Source organism: Malurus melanocephalus, unplaced genomic scaffold, assembly GCF_030028575.1.
Source record: "Malurus melanocephalus ecotype Western Australia unplaced genomic scaffold, MMel_1.1 scaffold_67, whole genome shotgun sequence".
Lineage (NCBI taxonomy): Eukaryota > Metazoa > Chordata > Aves > Passeriformes > Maluridae > Malurus > Malurus melanocephalus.
The window spans coordinates 1,136,161-1,154,545 of NW_026623299.1; the positions used below are offsets into that span (position 1 = coordinate 1,136,161).

The 18,385-nt window shown below is 44.6% G+C and overlaps 2 protein-coding genes across 2 annotated transcripts in view; both read left to right on the forward strand.

Annotated features, from left to right (window-relative positions):
- The window catches only part of SLC35F5 (solute carrier family 35 member F5), a 130,446-nt gene that overhangs the window by 111,456 nt on the left and 605 nt on the right, over positions 1-18,385 (forward strand). The gene's annotated exons all lie outside the window — the stretch shown is intronic.
- The window catches only part of GPR39 (G protein-coupled receptor 39), a 74,303-nt gene that overhangs the window by 54,812 nt on the left and 1,106 nt on the right, over positions 1-18,385 (forward strand). The gene's annotated exons all lie outside the window — the stretch shown is intronic.

The window sequence follows — 18,385 nt, forward strand, 5'->3', positions numbered from 1 at the left end:
ATTACTCTTCTTGTGGGAAGTGCAGGATTCCTGGGTATTTCTTAAGCCTGTCCTGCAGGTACAAATGTGCCTTTTAAAGTTTAACCTGCTCTGTGAATCCTGCTGGGAACTCYGTTTTCTCTCCTTGGCTTTGTTGCTGTATCTCCTGCTCGTCCATGCTGGCAATGCTGGATTGCAGTAAAGTTGACATTCCAACTCGGAGTAAAGCCTTCCTCCCTGTGCCACACAAGGGGCTCGCTTTTCAGAGATGAGGTTAGCACCTTCAGCCCCAGCAGAGTTAATGATTATCATATCCCAAATGCAGAGCTAGAGGGGTGAGCGTGGTGCTGGGAGGAGAAGATGCTGGAGGGATGTGCTGTCTCTGACATGACAGAATAGAGGAGCTGTGAGCTCAGGRTGGATCTGCTGCTCAGTGCCCACAGGAACCTTGGTGTGCCTTGGAATGCTTTCCTTCTGCTTTCATTGCTGGTTTTTTATCCCAGCCATTCATTTGTATCAGGTGCTGGGATTGGGAGAAGCAAGGGAATGTAATTCAGCCAAAATTCCTCGCTCTGGGGTCAGGCCTTGGCTTCTTGCTGCTAAGCAAAGTGACAGAGGAGTTAGCACTCAAGCTGTGGGCAGTCCATGCACAATGGATTTTCTGTCTGCACCATCTCAGGAGTGTGGGGTTTTGCCATCTCTGCTGTTCCTCTGTGCAMACACCAGGAATTTGGGGAGAAGGGGCTGCTGCAGACTCACARTGGGTGCAAAGTGGATTGGCACACACCAGGTTCCTTCTCATATTGCTCATGCAGAGCCAAACCGGGACAGGAACGATGTCTAAACAACACCAGGAGTGTCCAGAAAGGAGAGACTTTGAATCAGAGAGGTGCTCAGAAGGGAGGAGATGCAAATTCCCCCTGCCTSTATAGGGGAAGTTGGTGCAGCAGGGACTGCCCCTTGCACCCAGGGCAGCCTGGAGCTCTGCCGTGGGCATGGGGGCAGCCAGATGGGGATGGGGCAGAAGATGGAGCACTCCCAGGAGAGCTGGTGGCCAGCTCTGTGGGCTCTCAGGGCCCTCGAGCCTCCCCTGTCACTCTTGCAGAGATGTCCCTTCACCCCGGGATGGTGGGGATGTGGTGGGGTTAAAAGTTAAAATCCTTTGCTCCACCATCATGCAGGCTCTCCTCTGGGAACAGAGACTGATCCAGAATGAGAGCACTTTGTTATTTTATATGTATTGGAGGATTTRTCATTTAATAATTCTGTCCTTAACGTGGTGCTGTTCATCTCTATCCRTGATCTCTGGATTTCAAATGAACATGCCCTTCGGAGTCAAATTTACATGGAAATTCTTACAGGTCTGAGGGGAAGTGCACTTTTTGTCTGCAGTTTGACTTTCTACTCCAGAAACTTCTTTCAAAAACCAATCTGTACATTTCCAGTAAAAAACTTACTACCATGGCAGATGAATTTTGTTTTAAAATAGATTTTAAGCTTTAGGATGGAGTCAGCCCAAGATTTTTAAGGTCTCAATACCTGATGTTTTTATACTAAGCTCACATTTAGACATTTACCACTYCAAACTTTCCCCTATGCCCTGTCCTGCCCCACAAAAGGGCAACAGCATTAAAAATGCCTTGGCACCAGCAACCTTCATCCTCTTCAGGGAACAGCCTGSAACACAGAAAATCTCTGCGAAACAAAGTGCACCTTTTATTCTATAACCTCTAAATTGCAATTTGGAAAACAAACAGCTTCTTTTCTGGCTCCCTAAAGCTACTGTGAAGAGAGATGCACTTTGTCTTACCAAGGCATCTAATGTTATCTACAGCATTCGTGTTTTCAATTGCAATGATAGTCTGGGATTAGTGCAGAAGAATTCCAGCCTAAAGGTTATGGAGTCAGCAGGGCAAACCCCCCAGCTTTCCATGGAGACTGATTTCAGGAGTACTGTGAAAGTAAAACCTGATGACCTGAAAGGGCAACCACATTACAACACAGGCAGAACCAAGATTTTGCATTAAAAGTGTGTATTGGTGCACAAACAGATAAAAATAACCAAAGCCTCTTCATTTGAGGGCTTGCAGAGGAATAATATCTTTCTAAGGTATGCTTTTATAAGCGTTAAACAGTTTTTGGCTCCTGAGATAATCACAAAGTCCAAAAAACGCAGGTAGAAAATTGCCTTTTTCTGGGAAAGAGCACTGTTAATATTGAAATCATTAAAGCAGCCAAACTGTGTGAAGGGCATCTTTGTTCCCCTTTGGCACATCATGACTTCACTTGGATCAATGCGAGCTACGTCTGCACGCTTTTCTTTGTCTAAACCAGCTTTGATAAAGTCAATTACACAAATTTCTCCAAGCTCCTTCAGTGGTAAGGATGTGTGCACTGGGCTGGTCATTGGCAACCTGTCCTTACCCACATGACCTTTATGATGAAGAAATATGATGTAGAAGTGAGATTTTTAGGTGAAGAAATAGCATTCAGATCTCAGTGGATCAGCAGAAGGATGTGGCTGTGAGTTGCTGCCTGTCACCGCTGGGTTTATTCCAGGAGCTACCTGCTCCTGCTTCACCCCTTGTGAACAGGAGGTCCATGCAGAAAGGATTGATGGCTGCAGGGATTTTTTTCTGTGATTTTGGGCTGAGCAGGCTGGGCCCAGCCAGGTTTGGCAGCCCAGGGCAGGAGGGGAGATGTCAGGGGCTGCTGTTTGCTGGGAGCAGCAGCAGGGAAGAGGGAGATGAGTCTGTAACGGGGCTCAAAAAATCACAAAACCCAAGAGGAGGTTCAGCTTGGTTTTAGCCTCCTCCTTGAGCTGTTGACTGTTCATTTCCCTCCTGAATTCCTGTCCCCAGCAGGATCAGGGTGCCTCCTGTCCTGGTGGCTGCTCCTTTCCCTCCCACTGCCCTGGGCAGAGCAGAGAGGGCAGGAAGGACACAGGAGACACAAAAAACACTCTGGCACGCACASAGAGTAAATCAGGGTGTTAAACAAAAACCTCTGCTCTCAGCTGGCTAATGTTTCAAAGGGAAACATTTCAAACACTGCGAGAGATTGTGCAGTTAGCCRGTGATGCAATTACATGGCTGTAAGCTGTAGAAACTCTTTCAATGTGGCACATTTTAAACCTTTCAGAGGTAGTGCTTTGATTTTTAATTTTACGCTGTTGGCAGGCAATCAGGGTCTTTAATAGTATGGGGGCCAGAGGGAAAATGTTTCAAAACAGCAAGGATCTTATCATAGTGTGCAATTAATGAATAATTATTAAAAACCAGAAATAGCTGGAAGAGCAGGCAAGAGCTGGCAATGCAATTCTGTGGTTTCAGGCCTATAATGAAATCTCAAGAGAGGGAAGTATGATATGCAGCTTTGTGCAATTAAAGCWGGGATTTTTTCCCCTCTAGTTGAAAGATCAGTGATCTTGAAAAATACACCTGCCACTTGGSTTTGTTTTCCAGTCTTTTAATTGTTGTGGTAAAGCATTAACATATAATAAATATGGAGACAWTCTTCTCTTCTGCAAACTATGGAATTTTGGGTTTCTTTCTTTTAAACAGTAAGATTTTGATTATTTTTAAAGAAAATGTTTGAAAAGAGGCCTGTCAGCACAGTCTGAATGTGTTAGCCATGGGAAAGGGCTGCAGTAAAGCTCTGCCACTGCTCTGGCTGTTTTTTGTCCAGAAAGACAGCAGAGATGGGAAGGGAAGATTCCACGTGCACATCCCTGTCAGTTTGATGCTCTGCCACAGGACAATGCTTCTCTGTGATGCTGAGGAAATTTCTTAACACCTGTGGTATCTTCCTGTTTCAAATCCATTTTAAAAAACCAATGAAAAGGTGCAGCTATCCCTCTACGCTACCACTGATCTCGCTTTTCTAATCAGAAGTGAACTTAGAGTTGGCAATTCACTTGAGGAGCACAGGACCTTCCTTCTTGGAAGAGGGAACAACTGCTTTGCTTTTAGAGCAGCACAACAAATCTCACAGTTAAATGTGYCACACTCATGTTTTGGCACTGGAATCCATCAGCCTGTGGCACAGCAAGAGGGCTCTGCCATGCAGGCTGGAAGGTGCATTTGCTTGAGCAGCCTTTTTGGAGCAGTGAACCGCATTTACTCACTGCTGTTTCATTATATGTGAATTAAATGCAGGAAAAGTGATTTACAGAGATCAGGCACTCTCTGAGTGGRGTTTTTCCATTCGCTGTGAGCTGGAACAGCTGGAATGGTGTGAATGTGTGTGTGTGAGAGTGTGTCTGTGCTTCCTGCTGCTCCCACCCTGTGTCCCTGTCCCCGGTGTCACCYGGCGGGATTGGCACACTGTGGGAGTGGAAGGTGCAGCATCCTCCTGTGCCTCACTGCTGGTGACAAAAACAGCCTGTGAACAGCTCTGAGCCATGCTGAGAGAGGGGAAAAGCTCTCTTGGTTCCTTGGAAGGCGTTCTGGCCTGAGCACACGTTTGCATATTTATTTAGGCACTTTGATTGCCACAGAGCGTGGCAGCTCTAAAGAACTCCACGAGCTGGGAAGTGCTTCTGGAGAAACAATCAGATTTCCCAGACACTGGAAAAAGAGTGGCACTCTGTCAGGGTGGACACCAAGCTGGCAGGTGGAGGCAAGTGACATCTGGCACAAATGAGAGGTGGCATTTTCTTGAAATGGTTTCTACGAGGCAGAAGTCAATCCTCAGCACTGCGCCTGCTTTCTTTGTGCTGCTGTTTTTCCTGGCCTCAGGATTTTATTCTGCTGAAGTTTTTTCCCAACTCTGATGCTCCCTCATTTCTCCAGGATGTTGGTAATTGGTGTAAGTGTGTGCTGGATTGTGAGAGACCCCCAGCCCCCTGTCCTGGCTGGGGACAGGAGCTTCCTGGAGATGTGGGACAGGGGATCCTCACTGAGCTTTGCCAGCGGTGCAGGAAACTGCTCTGAATGGACAGCTGCAGATATTAGAAAAATGTCCTTATTTTGGGCAGAGATTTTGCAGTCGCTGTCCCTATTCCCAGGCAGGGTGGGTGGGTGCAGGAGGGTTCCAGCAGTGTTGGGTGCCCGTGGGTGCTGAGGTACGAACGGGAGCTGCGAGTGCTCCTGTCTGCACAAAACACTGGTTTTGGGAACAGTCCCCACAGTGCCAGCAGCTCCTCATCCCAGCAAATGCTCYGAGTGCTTTTATTCCTGAAACAACTTCCTAAAGCAGTAGGTGTTTTTGCTCCTCCTCCCTTTAAAGCATGGAGGCAGAGTGTGCAGCAGAGGAGTTTGTTATGGTGTTGTATCCGCTCTCAGCTCCTGCCATCACTGGAGAATCTTCCCGGATCTGCTGTAATTCCCAGCTCTCCAAACTCCAAGGGGCTCTTGGCTAAAGCTCTCTCCATTTTGAGACCATCGTTTGCAGCTTATCACTTGATTTATCTCAAATTTCCAGGTGGGGCACTGACGGTAAACTATCACTGTAAATCACTAATTCAAGCTGAGTGAGTGAGCAGTGCACAGTTTGCATATTTCAATATCACTTAATTAGAAAAAAAAAAAATCCCTTGTTCTGTACAAATGTACAACACAAATCCTTTCTCTTAGTGCTTCAGATGGGTAAAATGTTCTTTTGAGTCCCACATGTCTAACGCTGCTGCTCATCTTGTTACAACAGACTTTTAATTTTGTCCCTGGGACCAGATTGGGAAGAAGCTTTTTTCAAAGCCCAACCCAGTATGTGTTTCAGTCTGCGAAAGAATCCCTGCCTGCTGCTGGCACATACAGCAGCACTGACACCTCTTAACCCAGCTTTGAGCCTGCTGACCACACTTATTTATTTTTTAATTAAGAAGAGCCTTTTGTCCTCCATAATTGTGTACCAGCCCCTTTATGTCCCAGTAGTCCTAGAGGAGGTTGAGCTGTGTGTCTTCCCTAAAGGTGTTCTCATCTGACTCTTGTTCAAAATCTCCTTCCAACTGTAAATTGTGCTTTTGCATGACTAGATCTTCTCTTATACCCATCCCTGCTTTCCTCAAGCCAACAGAATCATTTACTGGATCAGTGGGARCAGCATTTTCTTGTGGCATGCTGTTTTGAAAAAAAGAAGAGATTCTTGATRTGATCACTGCCTTCAGCCCTCCTCTCTCACCACCCCTTTTTCCATTACCCTTTACGCTCCTGCTGCACTGCTGGATKCACACATCCAGCACTTGCATCGTGYCCCTCCCTCAGCTCTTCATCTTGGCAGCCTAAATTGCTCCAGCAACCTCATAATTTTGAGCTGCAATCATTTTGCTCCAGTAGCTTATGGCARTGCACAAACCCTTTCTTTTCAGCTGAGGCTCCTGGTGTACTGATCTCAAAACAACTCTGGAGCTCAGRGGTTTGGGAGGAGCCAGGTGCACCAAAAGGCAGATTAAAAATTAAAGCTGGGAGAGGGAATGTCCCTCTTAAGACACCATCCAATGTTTTTGTTTTTTTTCTTTCAGCACTAGCCAGTTGCTATTTAAACACAAAGTTATAAAACTGCTACCCTGTTATAAAAATAAATATCCTTTAGGAAAACAAACTAACCAACAAACAAACAATAACACAATCTTTTAATTTATTGGTGTGATTATTTTTCCCCCAAACATGATTTCTAGCAGGCCTTTCTAGTGTGGCTAAAAAAAATTGCATTGTACATAGGATTTTCTTGTTCAGTTCAATTTGCTAAATTTTCATTTAGTTTCAAAGAGGTTCATTTTGTTGAGGCTTCATTTTGTTCAGACTAGCAACTCAAGAGGTTTCCTGTAGCTTAGAGAGATTGCTTTTGAATTGGTACATTATTCAGCCATGAATTGTTTCTTTAGTATATGAGCAGCTGAGTGGGGCTTTTATTACAAATATGAATTTCAGTGTGGAACAACTACTATTTTTGCCAAATAAAGAATGCAAAATTAAGCACAGGTCTTCCAACTATGCTGAGATGTTTTTCCACACTGTGTGCATTGGGTATTTTTTTTAAGTACTCAGCAAAAAACTCCTATGGGGCGTGGTAATATGATTGACTGCAAACAGGGTTTTAAAAATAATACAATTCCATGTAGAAATGTGGCTACAGCAATAAGAACTGAAACCATTTTCCTATTATCTGGAGATGCAAGTAAGTACATTTTGGTCTTTGTGATCAGCTACTAATTAAACAGGCTTTCAGCTGCATTCAGCACCTGATCCTGTTGAGAAGTTCCAAGTGAGTGTRGCAGGATTTCTGCAATCACTGAGGTAATGAGGTGGCTCAGGGTAGCAGAGCAAGTGCAGTCCCAGTGTTACTCACCAGCCTTTTAAAATATGGTTTTCCTCCGTGTTGTTTCTTCTTGTTTACCAGTGTACATGATTGCTTGTACCCACCTGGAATTATTTTCCATCTCTGCAGGATTTTTTTGTCCAATAAATTAACTTGAGTATGTGGAAAGCAGTATGAGAGAAGTGCCTGGGCTTTGAAGAGGCTCTCTCTGGATTTAGGGAGATGCTCTGAGTGGAATATTCTTGTAGCAAATCAGGTGATGTTATTTACTTGGTGCTTGGGGTAAATTAGAGKCCCTGGTGTGTTCCAGCTGCTTTTGTAAAGGGATGGAGGATCCCATCAGTGCCCCAGGGCAGATCTCTTGCTCTGTTTTGCTCCATCAGCCTTCAAAGGTGCAGTCACCAAGAGTTTTCCCTGAATTCAAAGACAGGAGTCAGGGTTTGGAAGGGTCCTTCCCCCCACCACCCAGCTGCCCAGGGATCATTGGAGCACCAAATCCTGGCTCTTGGCTCTCTGACTTTGAGAAGGGTCCATTTTTGCTCTGATATTGTAGGAAAGAGCTGCTTGTCCTTTGTGGTGTGCCTTACTGGACAGAGAAGTCTATTGCCACATGGGAAGATGATTTAGGCTTTTTGGTTTAATCTCTTGAATATTTTAAGTAAAATTAGCTCTATTACCTCTTGGGGGTTAGAGTTTCACTCATTAGGAGGTAGAAACCTTACAAAGTTCAAAAGAAAGTATTTGAAAATCTCTTCCCATGATGTCTGAGTAAAAAAAACTTATTTCAAAGGAAGAGACCATTCAGGAAAGAGGACAAGAAATGGAAGTCCAGTGGATATAGCTGTGTTAACAGGGGCAGAACAGCTTCTTAATTACATAGCAATGTCAGAAGCAATAGGATTATCTATTTCTGTCATGGTCTGGGTCAAACTGAAGACCAACAGTTGAWCTTAAAGTGCTATATAAATGCATAGAAAAGTTCCCAAATGCTTATAATCGCCCTCTCRGTTGCTCTGAGTTCTGATATTTAATGATCTTCTTTCTCTCTTTCACAGTCATATTTTTATTATATGTGAAAGGGTTATTGTAAAAGTCTCTTCACAGTGGTCCTGTGTGCCCACAGTTGGAACCATCTGCATGGGGCTGGAGGAAGAAACACAGAGYAGATTTAGGGTATTCCAGAAAACACCATATTTATCACCAGATTCCAGAATTCACATTAAAAATGGCAAAATGGAATACATTGCTACATCTTGATTTTTCGTCTTCATTTTTTTTATGGGATTTCTTCCAAAAAGCACAGTTTTGTTTCTGTATTTTCTCTAAGAGAGGGAGAGAGCAAACTRTTTGGGTACTTGGAGCTCAAACCTAATTAACTTTCTCAAGTCCGCAGTAATATCTTATAGCTCTTAGTGTTTCTTGGAAAGGTGCTACAAAAGATAGAGAGAGCTGCATGCTCCAATTCCACCTGGAATAYTCGGTTAGCTGTGGATTCACCTCAAGGAGCTAAAAGCCCAGCAGAGCATACCCTGTGCAGCTTGGATAAAGAAAGGAGCACCCACTGGTTTTTCCCAAAGTTAAAAATTATTGTAAGGGAGATTATTTCAAATAAATGATATMCACCAAAATGAGCCGATATCTTTTGCTGTAACTGAGATAAAAGGCTGAGATTGTGTTTGAGGAGGAGAGGAAGAAGCACTGCCTGACATGAGCTGTGAGCTGCCCACCTGAGACTTTTTGAAGGTCCTTGTCAGCTTCTGGAAGCAAAGTGCAAATATCACAGCACAGACAGAGGCTCCCAAACCAAATGGTGTCCGTGTGCTGGGCAAATCCATGCCCAGGTGTTCACCTCRTTGCCATTTGCAGAGCACATTCTCYTAACCTGGTACGGGAGACTGAGTTAGACTGCTGCCARGGCTGTGGTGAGGGGGAAGAATGATCTTTATCTCGTGTGTATATTCCTTGAGAAAGGAGGTTTYGACAGGTTGGCACTCATTACAATTCTCTGGACAGCTCCAAGATGTAAATAAAAGGAGATTCAGGTGTTAGCAGAGAAGAGACTTTGCTACAATCAAAATACTACAGCTCCCTGAATAACCTCCTCGGAGGGAAGCTGCAAACAAGCCCTGTTTGCCTGGGACATTTTTCTTAGAGCGATTTCAAAGAGCTTTTACCCAGGGGTTTGATCCAAATAATCAAAGGTTAGGCCTAATTTAGAAAATAAAGCTGCCTCGTTGCTTAGCATTTGCTCAATGTTTCCCCCGTTAAMATGAGAGCCAGGACACAATTCAGAGAGCCAGACTGGAATTCTGCCTTCGTTCACCTGCAGGGTTGGGAGATGGCTGGATCCCAGATTCCTCCTCTCCTCTCCCTTCCTAAAGATAACTGTCTGCCCCCCTGAAACACCTCATTCCCCACCCTGCTGCAGGTTTTGRTGGTTACATTTCTCAGGGACAGAGGAAAATAAAGAAGTTTCAGCCTCATCCAGTGGTGCCGCAGCTGCTTTGTGAATTTCTGCTCTGCCATTCCCTGGCTCCAGCTTCCTGTTGCAGCTTTGGGTTGGTGGAATTTGGATAACTACACATAATTTTGATGGCAATTTGCTTTGGTTTCTCTTCTCACTTAGGCTGCTGAACATAAACTCCAATTGCATTTGTTTTTTAAAGCAGCTGGCAAGCGTGATCGTGCTGCCATTTGTGCATCAATAATTCCGCTTTCATCTCAATTGCTAAAACACAGCAAGATTTCTTCGTCTGCAGGTTTTTCGTACAAAAATCTGACTTGTGTATTGATAAYACATCTCTCACTTAGGAAGAGCTTTGCTGATCCCCCCATGATCATCACTTCCACATAACATATAGTTAAAGCTTGTCTTTCTGGCAGGGCTCACAAGTATCTCATGTATCTGCCGAGCTAATACAGTGTCGTTCTGTATTTGTATTCTGCAGCTGATTGTTCAACGATTTCTCCCTCTGAATTGCAATAGATGAGCTGTTTAATGTTGCAACGGCTCATTTTGTAATGTAAAAACAAAAAAAACCAAACCACTCTCAATCCCAAATTGTGTTTGCTAGTTAGAATGCAGAATTTAAATGAGATTTATATGGAAGATGTATTTTTTCCCATTGTTTCGCCAATGCAGAAGGAAAACAGGTCTTCAGTCTTTCTAAAAGAAAATCAAAGCAASCGTGGTAAGAATTTGTTTTGCAAGGAAGAATAATCAATAAAAACTAAACCTCTTCCCTTCTACACATTTCAGTCCATATTAGTGACTTTTAAAAATACTTCCTTAATTCAGAAATAACAATTTCCAATAAGCATGCCTTTCCTGACAGCTGGAATGTTAAAATTCCTAGAAATGAGTACTTTAAAATAGATAGATTTTATCCAGTATGTCTTCTGCTGCTGAGTCTAGAATATTTCCACACCATTCTTGATYTTCTTTTCGCCAAAGTAGCCCTGTTTTTAAAGGGGTTTTGATGTTTTACTGGAGAATTGTGCTCATGATTGGCAATGAATGGCTCAAAAACAAAATGCTGGATTTTGTCTTTTATTGACAAACTGCACGAGATGGGCACCTGAATGAGCAGTCAGCCCTTGCTTCAAATGCCAAGTTGGTATTTATCGTGCACTCATGACTGTTTACCCACCTCTGTGAGGGAAGGCACCCAAGAGGACAAGGGAGCACAGGAAATCACAACTTTAATCGCTGTTTCACACGTCTGCTGACGTTCAGCAACAATTCTCCTGTCATGAAACCTTCCTGAGTGTTTTTAGGTCTTTTCTAGCGTTTGTACCGTGAAACGACAGCATTTAAAAATATTTGAGAAGCAAAACTTGACCCTGCTAGGAACTGAAGATAATTGTCAGACATTTTAAATTGCTAAGAAGAAAAACTGTTAACACTGGTGTCCTCACTAATTATGTTCTGCATATCTGTGTTCCCCTGGCAACTTCTGGTGCCTCTGGTACCACTCTAACTRATGGCTGTGGGCTGTTAAAGGATGGTGTGAAACAAAAATAGCTCATTCTTCTGAAGAGCAATGCTTTGCCATTGCTTGTGGAGAAGCGTGTGGTGGGATCCCCCTAAGCTGTTAAGTTTTAATGTTGTGGAGTCAGAAAAGATTTTGCTGAATGGAGCAAACCTTTGGGTGATGCTGGTTTTTCATAGGATTGTGGGTGAGGTTTTGTGTCCCTTCTTTGGCTCGGTGACACCACACCTGATCAGAACATCTGAGACTCCAGTTTGGTCTCAGGGATCTCACAACACCCTGAAGGGTATGTGAGGCAGGGGACTGTAGTCCCACCCAAGCCAGAAGAGGCACATTTTGGATTCTGCAGCATCTGCTGGGCCTCAGCAATGATTCACGTAGCCTCCTATGAAATGAAATGCCAAAAGCAGCAGCAGGTGATTTCCTGATGCTGTGGGGCAAATTCTTGTGTGAAATTCTTCTTCATCTGCCTGACAACTCTGGTTATCTACAGGAGTTTGAAATAAAATAAAAAAATAATCTCCCTGTGTTGTCACTGCCCCACACTCGAACACATTGCTGTTTTGAGCAGAGAATGGCCACGCAAGGAATTCGTGCATCCCTTTAACATTGGGGATTTAGGGACACTCTTAATGGTGGCTTTAGTTGGAAGAAAGACAACTTTATGTGCAACAGAACAGCAATATATTTATTAAAACCATGCAGRTTTGGTTCATTTATTGCCCCAGGAGCAGCTTGTTTTTCCTCAGTGCCTTTCATTCATGGCACAGTTCAGGGGACAGTGATGTCCTGACACCACAGCGTGCCCTCTAATGACCCATGGCCTCTCTGCACAGCACCTCTGGAGCTGGGAGGAGCATAAGGAGCATGAGATGGACCCAAATGCCTGGGAAGGCTCTGGGAATTGCTGGTCCATTGRTTTTTTGCTGGAAGCTGCTGACAGGATCGGATGCACACGGAGCTGGTTTTCAGCCACCTGTCCCAGGCCATATGCTTGATCCTTCCAGCAATATTTACACCCATAACTAGTTTGGTGCTGGCTTCTGTTCAGGTCAAACCCATTCTGAGAAGGGCTGGGGGGGTCTTTGCCAGAGCCTCTTGGAGATTTTCCTGCCTGGGAAAAATATTGCCTGGGAAAAATTTTGCTGGTGGCAAAAATGCTGTCTTTCTCCCTCCCTTGCCCCTGGTTTCCCTGCAGAGGCAGTAGCAGAGGTTGTGCAGTCATGAAAAAAACTCCTGTTCTTTGAGAAACCTGTACACAGAAGCCAGCCCAGATCCAGGGTCAGGGCCCAAAGGGAGCCTGAGGATCTCCCTGGGGTTCAAAAAACCAAAGGGGAAATCCCTGGGAGACAGACTGGCCAGATTATTTCCTTTTTCCCTTACAGAGAAGCATTTCTGAGAGGCAAATCCGCGATTCTGAAAGTTGAGGGTAAAAAGAAGAGAATTGCTGAATAATTTGAGCTTACTGAAAATGCATGTAGCAATGCATGTATCGACTTGTTTCAGTGAATATCAAAATTTATTGTCCCTTGAACTAAATATTGACATGGACAAAGCAATATCAATATTTATCTCTTGGGTTAATACATTTTATATTCGCCTCAACATACATCAATATGTGCCTATTATTACTATAATGTTTGTCCTTCAGCAGAAGAAACTTGCATGTGGTGGAGAGGGGCATGGGAGAAGTTCATATTAGTATTCTTTTCCTGTTTTTAATCTTCATCAGGAGTTTATCCTGCCCGTGGAGCACAGTGCAGCCCTCATTCAAGCAAAACCCTCACTGATGGCTGTGGCACTGTGCACTGAATGCAGATTGAGAGGTGGGGTTTTGGGAAATGGGAGATTAATGGTCATGAATACACCCCAAAGGGCAGTGAAACCTCCCCTTCTGTCTGTCTGGCAGCCTTGGTGGTGTTTCCTGCAGTGACTCTGTCACCAAGAGCTGTGTCACTGCCAGGGCAGAGTGTGGGACATGAGGGATGAGGTTTTGGTCTGAGATCTGGCTGTGAATCAAAAAGGATGCTGCTGGTGCTGGACAGGACACACAGGGAGATGTGATGGGAACCCTGGGGCAGGCTCAYCCCACTCCTGTGTGACGTGTGGCACTGTCTCTGTGCCAGCTGCAGCTGCACTGGTGGCACTCTGGTGCCAGGGAAAGCCCAGCAGCCTGCTGGGGCCTTCTGCACTCGTGTGTGGGCAAACAGAGTGTGGCCACTTCTCTGTGTCTGGAAGATTATCCCTCTGATCTGTCCCATTGCCTTTTAATTTTAGATCTTAGAGGCCAAGGCAGAGGTTYCCTACAGAGATGATGAGGACAGGCTGCCCAAAAAGGATGCAGGCATGACAACACTGAGTATCACAGGACTAATTTAGGATATACAAAGRACTTTTAGGCCATGATTTATGCCATACAGACCTTTTTATGTGGAGATACCAGCTCTGGCAGAAACGTTGCAATTGCCACAGAAGCCTTGAGGAGACACCACAGCTCTGTGGATCTTGCTTTTAGATTTCCTGACCTTGAACCCAAGGGAGACCATGGGGGAGGCAGTGATGAGATTGGGAGCAGAACTAAAAACTGTGTTCCTGTCTCCCACACTCTGCACACCCTCCTGCTCATCTACAGCTCGTTGCTGTTGGTCAGAGATGGAGATGGGGTCGAGCCACTTTTCGGACAGTGGCTGACACCAGACACTCACCAGGAGCTCTTAAAAGCTGCCAAGAATCTGAAGTTCTTGGATCTGAAATTCTACCCAGCTGCTCCAGGACCAGAGAAACCACTGCAAACTCTTAGCTGCYAGAAGGAGATCCAGCAGGAGATTTTTGAGACTGGAGAGCAGAGGAGCAGAGGACAGTGTCAGACAGTGGGGAGGGACAGCAGCATTCGGGTGTCACTCTGCCTTGCCTCCTTTGCTGCATTTCAAACCAGACTTGCAGCAAGGAAAGAAGCAGCAGCTTGCAAACTGACATTTCAGTGGCAATTGCCAGGAGACAGCAAACATATGGCAGTGACTCCTCGCATGCAGGGAGCTGCAGCAGCCCAGGCACCGAGCAGCTGCAGATGCTGGGAACTGCTGATCTGCACTTGGGAAGGGTGAACCAGTGAGTGGAGTGCATTTCATGCCTTGACTCTTCTTAGAAGCTACAAAGACAATRAACTCACGTATTATGTCCTTATTTCGAGCAGAAAGCAAGATTTTCATCCTCATTAAAATAATAAATGCAACACAAACACAGGCCAAAACCCCACCTCCTSAAACGTTCTGAATTAGTACTTCAGCCTTCACTTTTTTCTTCTCCTGAGTTAGTAGTGGCTGATATTAAGACCACTGAGGCCCTGATTAGTGAGAAGGTATCTTAGCTCAAGTTTTCAAAGATGTTTTTAGCAGAATCCAACAGGGACCAAGTGATTTCCTCATGATTAGCACTGCTTTATGATGGTAAACTTAATAATTAAAGGCGGTCTCATTTTCCCCTTTTGGGACTTCTTGGCCCTTCTGATGCACTGTTTGAAGACTTTGTGACTAAGCATTAGTGTCGTGTTGTGCCTTTGTACATGAAAGTGAAATGAACACTAAAAAAAAGCTGTTCCTGTGGACTCACAGCTCAGTAACCGTATGCTTCTATTCCACTGGCAGTTGCCATTTAAATGTCAGTTTACAAGCAGATGCCGAGAGCCCGCCTTTGTGTCATTAACTGGATCACAGAGAAGCAGTTCTGAGGTCTAACCCTGCTTTGGGCTGGCTGGGACAGAGCAGCAGCAGAGTGTGGCACAGCTTGGCCCAGCAGGATTGGGGTTAAGGGCACAGACCAAGGGTTGTGCACCTGAGGTCACCAACAGCCCCAGCTAAGGGGCTGTGGCAGCCAAAGGAAACCTGTTCTTGGCACTGTCTGGTGGCAGTGATGATCTTGTTGATGATTTCAGGCTTTTTGGGATGGCTGGCAGTGGCCAGGATAGAGGCAAAACATTGGGTTATAAAAGGAGACAGATTTAAGTGCTCAGGTGCAGATAAAAAAAAAAAAAGACAAAAATCAATTCAACAGAAGAACAAGGGGAAGGGTGGAGAAGGAAGCTCTCTGCACTCTACCAGACATCTGCATGTATTTAAAATCCTTCCCAATAAAGTTTATAATGAATTTAATTCAGTCCCCTATGGCCCAGAGGAATGTTCTGAGTAATAAAAAAGTATTGCTAAGGGACAAATGACTGCCAAACTCCTATCCTCTGCCAGCAATGAATATTTATACTGTTGGCACTTAAGTGCGAGGTTTATTCTGCTACATAAATGATCCTTTGTCACATATTAAGAATTAATACTGTGAGATTGACTTTTGAGMAGTTAGAATAATGATCCCCAAATTTAAAGTGTTGTTGAATTTGTATGCTTTATTAGTAAAGAGGTTTGAGCTGGGTTTTTTTTTTTCAGATTAAAATAATAGTTGAATGTGGTAATTCCTATTTTGGGGTAAACTGTTTTGTAGCTGGYTTATGGTTTAGCTTTTTAATGCCATTTTAGTCAAGGATCTTTTCCTTTCTTTGTTTTGTTTTTAACCTTGGAATATCTAAATTGATGTTAAATGAATTCCAAGCTCCTGCCCTTACTTAAAGGTTGAGATGTACTCACTTATAGAAGATAGCACAAGGGCTTCTGCTGGCATTTTCTAATGCACTTTGGATGATTAAACCGGAACATTTCAAATGTGAGCTGGAAATCTCAAGCACCAATGATGGAGGTTGCAGAACCACAGCATTACTTTGTTTATAAACATCCTTATTCCATGCAAGAGAAATCTCTGCTCAGTGTCACTTCAGTGCAGCGGTCAGGAAAACAGGGGGTGCAAAAACAGAGCTACTGATTTTTTTCACTTTAATCAGGAGTTGGATAGGAGCTGAAATGTGAAGAGTGATTTCTATCAGGCAGCGAGCTCAAGGAAAAATACATCAGTGCTGGTGCAAGAGGCACTGTGGTTTAGMTTCAGTCTGGTAAAGGCTGTTTGAGCACCTCTTGGCACGTCACAGCTCAACACAAACTCCTCGAGTGTCCAACTCTGAACTGACAGCAGCAGTGCTGAGCATTGAGGCTCCTCTGCTGTGCTTCCGTTTGCTCCGTGCTGCCGTGCCAAGTGGGAAAGTTGGAAAAAATATTGTGAGTCTGTCAGCATGTTTATTTGCATGGTGCATCTCCTTTGAGTCAACAAGCATCTTTCCAAAGTGTAAAAATGAACAATTAGTCATCTCCAGAAAACAACAGTTTCACAGACGTCTCCTCCCACCCCCCAAAAGACAAACCTCACTGCGCCGCACCAGGGCACGAGCAGCTCATTTTTCACTCTCTGTACACACTACCAAATATTCAGTTTTCCAGAATAAAAGTGTCCAAAGAACATAAGGGGGTATCTTAAGTGCTTGGCAGTTTGAATTAAAAAGAAAGGTCAATGCCAAGGAATTCAGATAGAATCAAAAAAGTATCTGACATCTCAGAGCTCTGCAATTGGGCTTTAAAAYTGAATGCATGCATTGTTTGCTCACAGTTTTTCACAGCAGCATTCATAATTTACGAAACTATTAATCAGTGTGATGAAGAGTCCCGTTTCTAACCAAGAACAAAAAAAAAAAATGCAACAATACAACTTATTTTCTTTTCACTTGAAAGAGGTCTTCTGGTAAAATTTGACAAGAATTCCACTGATTTGGGCTTCTGAACTTGGCGTTGAAGTTGCACCAGAGAAAAAGCCCCAATGATGCAACAGAATCCTTGCACTGCCTTTTTGTAAGGCTCATCACAAGTCATTGGCCAGGGGGCCTTATTTTCTTTTGGCCCATGCCAGCACTGCTACCCCATATTTGTTATGCTAACAGCAGGAAAAAAAGCACTGAAAGCCACAAAACCCTGCAGGATTATTACAAAATTCAAATCAACTTTTGACAGAGGCCTGGCAGGTACTGAAAGTGAGGCAAAGTGCCAGGGAAAAGCAGGGCAGCAAAGGGGCAGGGAGGGCACTGTGGGATGAGAGCAGACAGTGGCTGAGYTGGGGTGGGAAAGAACTGAAAATGGCCAAGATAATGCATTAATTCCTGGTCTCCAACAGCCCTCAAGGGCTTTAAATCCAGTGTTGTAGGTTTAAGACAGCTGCTTCCCCACCCCAGCAAAGTTATCGTGACATGAAGTGATTACAGAAGCAAGGGATCCAAAGGACAGCTTTTATTTGGTAGCTCGTTCAGGAAGATAATAAATTTGATGAAGTAATTATCCCTTTCATGAAAAAAAAGAAAAAAATTTAAAAAAGGCATTTCATACCTTGTCTTTACTTGGGGGTACCGGTGAAGAGAACTTGGACATACCCAGGTGGAGCTCTGGCAGTTCCAAAGTCATGAAAAATCTTTCTTCTATTTTCTGGCTCCCTCCCCTGCTTACACTCATGTCTTCCCGCGAGTGAAGTACCATTTTCCTGGCTTCAGAAACGCGTGTGAGCTATTTCAGAAAGGCATTGCTGCAGACCTGCTCGGTGGGGGCAGCCTGGCTCTGTCTAGAGGGGCAAGGATTAAACAGCTGCCGTGCTGCTGCCGAGAGCAGAGGTCAGGCACTGAGCAAGGTGAACAACACAGAGCGAGAGCTGCCCTGCCAGGACAAATTCTGCTCCTCCAAGGCTCGAGTGAGGCACGGTCACTGCAGAAAGAGAAGCGGAGAGGGGACAGGAAAAGTGCGSTGTGCCAGCGCTGCTCGGGGGTGCAGGAGGGACTCTGCGTACCGGGGATGTCACACGAGGGGCCGGGATGGATGTGCAGCACTGACACGCAGGAGGAGCAGCAGAGGATGCCTGAGGAGCAGGCTGTGTGCTCCTGCTCCATCTCCTCCTCTGGAACAGCCAGCTCCAGTCCCCAACACGTTCCTGCAGGGCTCTCCTGCTCTGGCATCACCCTGCAGAACGCGCTCCACACAGGCGGGATTTTCACACATCCAACACTTCAGCCACCCCTTTTTAATGCCGTTAGTGATGCAGCGACATGTATTTATATTTACATATAAATACAAAATGGTCAGATACCACGGTTTTTTAAAGCATAATTTACAATCTGAAACTGCTTACACTTTCAGGACTAGGCTTGGGTTTTTCTYGTTTACATTCATAATTTAATTCCACTGGAATTT